The sequence below is a fragment of the Pelobates fuscus genome, chromosome 12, assembly GCF_036172605.1.
Source record: "Pelobates fuscus isolate aPelFus1 chromosome 12, aPelFus1.pri, whole genome shotgun sequence".
In the NCBI taxonomy this organism is placed as follows: Eukaryota; Metazoa; Chordata; class Amphibia; order Anura; family Pelobatidae; genus Pelobates; species Pelobates fuscus.
This window is the reverse complement of record NC_086328.1, coordinates 72,121,352-72,128,820: the sequence shown is the minus strand read 5'-3', so window position 1 is coordinate 72,128,820 and position 7,469 is coordinate 72,121,352. Positions and strand designations below refer to the sequence as shown.

The 7,469-nt window shown below is 40.8% G+C and overlaps 1 protein-coding gene across 1 annotated transcript in view; it reads left to right on the top strand.

Annotated features, from left to right (window-relative positions):
- Positions 1-556: 556 nt before the first annotated feature.
- The window catches only part of LOC134578384 (transmembrane protein 272-like), a 47,811-nt gene continuing 40,898 nt past the window's right edge, over positions 557-7,469 (top strand). The window contains exon 1 of the mRNA XM_063437375.1: positions 557-665. The gene's annotated coding sequence lies outside the window, so the exon portion shown is untranslated. The remainder of the gene's footprint in view (positions 666-7,469) is intronic.

The following is a 7,469-nucleotide window of genomic DNA, read 5'->3' as shown; positions in this document are numbered from 1 at the left end:
AAATTATCATTTTGTTAATCCCAAGGCCAAAGCAATGTTCAGGATAGAATAGCTTTGTCAAAGAGTCACGCAGCCAGCCAAACTTGTCATCACCAGTAGTATGTAACTGCTGCCGATGAAAAATATCAACTACAAATTCTCCCTTAAGTCCTATCACTGCCACTGCAGAGAATACAGAGTGGCCAGTGTCTCTAAAACAATGGGTTGGGGATCTGGGCCAACTGCCCACCCTTCTGGTATTACACTGGTTAAGCTTGTAGTTCCCTTCATCAGCACAGGACAAATAGCTTTTTTCTATAGTAGTTGGGGACAGAGGCCAGTAGCACTTCAGGAATTATTTATAAAAAAACAAAAAACAAACAAACACACTCAGAACACACGGTTTCAAATGTAAATGTAATAGTAAATAAAAAAAGAATACTGCATAAAAAATATTAATAATAAACAATAATTTAATATAATTAGTTGAAACAGTCACCGGATGTGCTCAAAACAAAAGATAAAAGAGGAACTTAACTTGTTGCCCTCAGTTTGTCACAAGATGACAAGAAAATTGTGTCATCAGAAAGATCATTACTTGTATATTCAGCTGTGGGTTTGATTCCTCAGTTATTGAAAGACAGACGTTGTGTTCATCTTGCCTTGTGCTGCTTGAAAAATAAAAGGTCAGTGGTCGGAGTAACATTGAGATCTCTCTCTCTCTCTCTCTCTCTCTCTCCCTCTCTCTCTCGTCTTTGGTAGGTAATTTACGCTCATGCAATATGTGCTGTTCAGCTTTTTGTATGATCCATGTTTGCCATTTTATATTATTTAATGTAAAGTTAATATGGGATTCAAAATTAGATTTACAAACAGTGTATGAGGAGAAAATATATGAATTATAAAAGATCTGTATTTAAATTACTTCTAAACCATATTTCCCTTTGCTAAAAACAGTATTATCATATATACAACAGTAGTATTCTTATTAGCCTATGTGTGCAAAGGTTTCATAGGTGTAACTAATGCAGTAATAAAACATTAAGATTTTATCACACTCTGAAGGCACTAATGTGAGGTAACTATTCACTGCATGCTGAAATTTACTTTTGCTAGGCTCTATTGAAATGAAACTTCACTGAGTCATCCTAAGTTCCTCCTAAGTTTTCATATGATTCTTACGTAATTATTTGTTAAAAGTAAACTATAAGCTAGGAATACAAAATTGTATTGTAAAAGCCTTTCTCACAATTGCATTGGGACAACCAATTCAATCAATGCTTTCCTATGGGGTTTTGACTGACGCTGGATGTCATGATGCAGAGCGTGATGACGTCCAGCAACATTTAGAAGACCAATAGTCACCTAATGACCCAGAAGTGCACTAGAAGTGGAGTTAAACTTGCAATGTAAATATTGCTGTCTACCAATAACTGAAACAATTACAATTGCATGGTTAAACTGACAGGGGCACTCCACGCAGGCCACTTCAATAAGCTGAATTAGTCTGGGTGATACAAGTGCATATTTGTGCAACAGGCGCTTAAAAAGTGCAAAAAAAAATATTCAAACCAGCTGCTACCTATGTGTAAATACTTTCACACAAAATTACTAAACCAATACAAATGCCATTGTGTGGTGTATACACCCTCCAAAGTTATGGTGGAGCACTAAAAAACTTATCCCAAACATTAAAAGGCAGAACAGCCTACAAAATACAAACACATATATTGTGCAATATTAAAGTGATAATTGGTGCTTTATTATGGACACACTCACATTTGATAGAGCCCAATCAGGGCAGGCTCTAATCACACGGGGTGATGTGTACTATGGTGCCACTGTCCCTCTTCCTCTGTATGTTGTCAAACTTGTAGAGTAAAAAAAAGTGAAGAGAACTCCTTGTGCAGTACATTTACCACATTTGGTGAGTTAAATGTAATATTGTAAACTGTTCACCTTATTTAGAGCCTATGAAACTTGTATCTAAGTTTGAAGACCCTTGTGCCAGCAGCGAGGGTGCATGTGCCGGTTGGTCCCTATGATAATCTGAAAATTAGCCAAATTTTCCCTACGTATTTGTCAGCCGGCACATGATCCCTCCATGTTGTAAGCCTGAAACTCATGTAGTAAAGAGCTAGCCTTATAAATAATTGAGTAAATCCACCTATGCCCCACCATATGAAGTGGCAGAATAGGGGAGCCCAGTAGGAGATAACCAAAAGAAAATGAAACAAGTAAGTCAGAGGCTAAAGTTATTAGAAGTTGTCAAACATTCAAGCGAAGTCTAAGATCCTCCTGGCTTAAGAGACACACTAATCTGCACCCAGTTTGATTTATATTTATAGCTTTATTGGCTCTCTGGAAGCTCAATATACCTCCAAGAAGTGTGAAGAAAAACTTGATTCGTCTTGCAGAACTTTGGCTACTAGACAGCAATTTTTCACTTAATGGTTTAGTGACATTTACTGGCTGATTGGGAACATTGTTATCCACATAGCCTGTATATCGTCACACATTTTCACTCCTTTATTTGTAGTATTTACCAATTTCTTTTATATTTTATTATTTTTCATTTGAGTATCATTATTACTACTAGGATTATTAACCTTAATTGTGCACTATTGTCTCTCATCTCCGGCCTCCACCCATTAGCAGCAGGTGGGGGCCCTAAGTGACAAAAGGGGAGACCTATTGTCCGCCCACCCATTGGAGACAGGTGGGGACTAATTGTAAAAATAAAGCCCTCCCAAGTAATAAGGGGTACCCAAACCTCTAGTCACCCAACCCAGTGACTAGAGGTCCCCAAGCCCTTAGTAACCCCCCAATAAAATCCTACCTATCCCCCTCACCCTAATAATAGCGAGGAGGAAGCAATAAACTAAATACCTGAAAATTTAAAAAAATCTAAAAATTATACTTACCATTAGATGTCTGCAAGGCTCAAGGTTTTAGAGGAGAAGTTTAGGCGCTCGCTATATAACCAGAAAAAGTGTGGCAGCAGTAAACCAGCAGGATTTCCCAATACCTGCTATTTGTGAACAGAAATACAAAAAACAAAGAATTTGGTAAACCGCGCCAAAATAGTGCTCAGAAGTGTAGAATAAATAAATATGTTATACATACATCTCAATCTTGATTAGTACAATTCAGTATGAAGACCTCAAGAGAGACACAAAGAATACAAACAATAGTGCAATATGCTATAATGAGTGGATACACATAAGTGCAAAATATCCGATAAAAGGCAAACTCACAATTTAAAAATGATATAAAATATAAGAATGCAGCTTCCAATCCTTCACTTACTCAAGTGAAGGATTGGAAGCTGCATTCTTATATTTTATATTATTTTTAAATAAAAGTTTAGTTTTTATCCATCCTTTTGATTTCATCATCCTTTCTGGTGCTGCTGGATTCCTACTATTTCTACATATCCTCTGGTGGGGATTATACCACCATAAGCCACTACTACAAGAGCAAGTTATTGCTCTGGAAACTGTAAGTAGGATATTTCATTTTATTATTTCCTGTTTGGATTTTATACTGTACCATTGGAGTTTGTATTCTGTTTTTTCTCCCCACATACGGTGGCTGAGGTTGGATATTCCATACTACCTACATCTACATATCCTAAGACGGGGATTATACCGTCCAGGCGATATACAGCAGAGCTCTTAGCAGTTTGCCTTTTATCGGATATTTTGCACATATGTGTATCCACTCATTATAGCATATTGCACTATTGTTTGTATTCTTTGTGTTTCTCTTGAGGTCTTCATACTGAATTGTACTAATCAAGATTGAGATGTATGTATAACATATTTATTTATTCTACACTTCTGAGCACTATTTTGGCGCGGTTTACCACATTCTTTATTTTTTGTATTTAAGGCTCAAGATTTACCTGTCAGAGCACTCAAATTGCAATGTGTGGGAAGGCTTTATAAGCCTTTCCACACCCTGCAGAGCTCAGTCTGCATGAAGCCTGGGTTGTTTTTTATCGTTGAGATTTTTTTTCCCGCTGTATTGGTTATTTTTTTGTGATCAGGTCTTTTTTTATTTTATTAGTTTGATGGGATTTATACATTTTTTATTCAGCCTTTTTTTGGACTGTAAAAATAAGATTTTATAAAAAAGAAGACATCTAATGGTGTAGTGTTATAACTCCTTCAAGACACAGTAGGGAATATAGCTCATATAGCTTCCCCCCATACATTAGTCCAAACTTAATGTTTGGAGTAGATCTGCTTTATTCAGGCAAGCCACACAGAATTTAATAAAATAAAACAACACAATCCCCTCCCAGGCGCCTCTGTGTCTGGGAGATAATTTAATCAAAGAACTCAATCAATTATCTCTCAGTTACAGGGAACCATACAGAAAATATACAAAAAACACCCCAAAACCACATTCAAATTACACATGAACCCCACATGTCTTATATCCCCAAATAGCCTGAAATCAAGTGCCCATGTTGTCCAAATAGCGCTCAGATCGGGGGGTGGTCTGTGTTCGGGGGTATAAAAAAGGGGAAACAAGTCTCCATTCAGGAAATGAACAAGGGGGTACGGAAGACCAAACTGAGAGAGGACCAAGTCTGTTGGACTGGAGGAGAATAAAACAAGTGATGGGGTGTTTTGTCACACTGCTCCTGTGACGGGCCACCTGGCGCCCCGACTGGGTACCTCCGTCAAGCTCGTCTCCTAGCTTTCCTCTGGGACCCAGGAGTGCTTCAGCCTCAAGCCACTGCAGCTTGGCTGGGGTCTCTCCGTCGCTTCCTGCCATGGAACAGGGTCCTGGGTACAGCTTCAAATGATTAAGCCACCCTGCAGAGAGTATAGCTGATCCACCCAAACAGTAACCCAGACACAGTGAAGGGTGTAAAGGAACTAGCTTTTATAGACAGCTCCCAGCATGGCTTCTCTGTTCAATGCAAAAAAAGACCCTCCCATAAATCTATGTGCCTGTGAGATAATTGCATAAAAGACCAGTAGCCTAATTATCTCCCAGGAACAGAGAGGCAAACATAAAAATATAAAACAGAAAAATACCCCAAAAAATCATAAGCAAATAAAATAACCCCACAAATAATACATCTTTAAAAAGCCCTGATCTGGGGCGGGGCCTGACCGCAGAGATGAGAGGAAGCAAACCTCAACAGCTCCTGCTGCAGGCAACGATTAAAGTGAACTTTCATTGCCCAAACGACAATTAATTGAAGCGAGACAGTCACCAAACAAAAGGCGACAACCAGCAGCACAAATTGATACCACTTACGAGCCGTTTTGAGCAACATTTGCCTGATAGGAGTCTGAGGCCTACAATCATGGCAAGTGCAGAGGAGACAGCTGCTCCTCTGCCACCAAGACCGACTGAGCTTCTGTGCCAGGGTCCACGTTCCCCCCCCTATGGACCGGCGGCGTCATCCCGGTCTACCCCCTAAACGTGAGCACTCACCCACAACTTGAATAAGGTCGCAAGGCTGACGGGACACACAAGGCCTCACTAAGAAGACTGAGGGCACCGCCGCCCAAACAACACAAGCACCCACTGACTGGGCCGCAGCCTTCCAGATGAGGTTCGACGCCATATGCAGGCGATTCTGGGACCGTCTGGAGGATCGACACCAGCCGCCAAAGCCACCACGGGCCAGCGGAGGGACCCAGGCACCCGCAGTATGAGAGCCAGCCAGAGCTCCATACCCAGACCAGTGCAAGACCAAGGCACAGCTGGAGGGGCCCCAACCGGGCAAAGCTACAGCTAAGCCGACGAAAAACAAGAATGACAGCCTGCATAAGGGGTAAGACCCCCACAAGCCACACACACCTGCGTAAGAGAGCAAAGCACTCACGGAAACACAGAAGTACTGCCCTACGCAGCCCAGCACCAGGGAAGGACCAGGCCGATGGCGACGGGTCCGTGAAATGGTGGTACTGGCTCTTACAGGGTCTCAGGGCAGGGAGGGCTCACTGACATCCACCCCACACCTGCACTCACAGCCTCCAGACGGGGCATCGGATGATCTACTACTCAGCAGCTCCCAGGGACTATGTGGCAACAAAAAGCCGAGGTGTTGGCTGACAGTGCCAATTTTTCCCGAAGCACGGTACCCATGCCACCCGCTAGGACATGCAACAACAGCTTAACCCGTCTGTACCCAGACAAACAAAGCTGTTGACTATGTGCTTAAACTTTGTTTTTGTTTTTTCTTTTTTATGTTTAGGCGTCCTTAGTTGCCTGCCTATGCCAATACATGCTATATTACAAGAGAGGCATTACAGAGGTCACACCAGTCACTAGCCTGTTAATATGACTCCAGCTAGCATGTTATACGATTCCAGCCAGCATGTTACACAACCCCAGGCAGCAATAGAGAGCCTAGCATAGCCTAAACAACTAGACACTAGCTCCACTGAACTCGCTCAGGCTAACAAACAAATCAGTGAGTCAGGTATTAAACCTGCTAATAGCCTGTTTTTATCTATCTACATAACCTGTGACGGCGTACCTAACCTGCTATTATACTCCTAGCCAGCATGTTATGCGATTAAATCAGCGTCTGCAAATCTAGCATGATCTACACATATGTGAATTAGTCTCACCAATTCCTGCTATCATATTTTGAATTTTCCTGTATGTTTATCTACTTACTATAAAATTGTACACACACAGGCCCTCTAACGCAAAGTTTCGTTTAAATGTGTTATATGACTGTTTTGCCGCTCGAATACCTGAAGCATTGACAGTTAGATTAGCCTATCTTACAAAGGTTAAGGGCGGGTAATAGACTTTCTTACAGGAGTATTGGAGCTTGATAGTTTTGAAATCAGGCTGTTGAATAAAGATATGTGAGGGTCAGATATGCTTCCAATAAAGCTGAGGGAGGGGGATATGTATCTAGGCACAGACATGAAGGAATAGTTATTCAAATAAAAACAAACATATCAATAAAAGAAGGGAGGGGTCAGAGGTCAGTCAGAAATCAGAGGGGAAATAGAGCAATGCATATAGGTGAATAAAACAATTACATACAGGGCTAGCAAAACAACACTTTAGCATGACAGACAAGATATAAAGGCAAGAAAATATACAATGTACACAGGATATATAAAATAAAATAAATGAACAGGGTGGTTAAATTAAATATAAATAATGCTGTGCAGGATAGAGTCTTAGTGTGGTCTTCCAGAAGGCTACCTTTGCTTATTGAAGACGATCAGCTGATGGAGCACTGACTTTCTTACAGCAGTATTGGGGTTTGATAATTCTGAAGTCAGGCTTTGCTTATTGCAGACAATCAGCTGATGGAGCACAGACTTTCTTTCAGCAGTATTGGGGCTTGATAGTTCTGAATTCAGACTTTGCTTATTGCAGACATACTTGAACTCATGGCTCAGCAAACTAATTTGTTTGCCATGCAGTATCTTTCTGCACATCCGCGGTCACATTATAATAAAAGTAATTTGTGGCAACCTACAGATGACGCA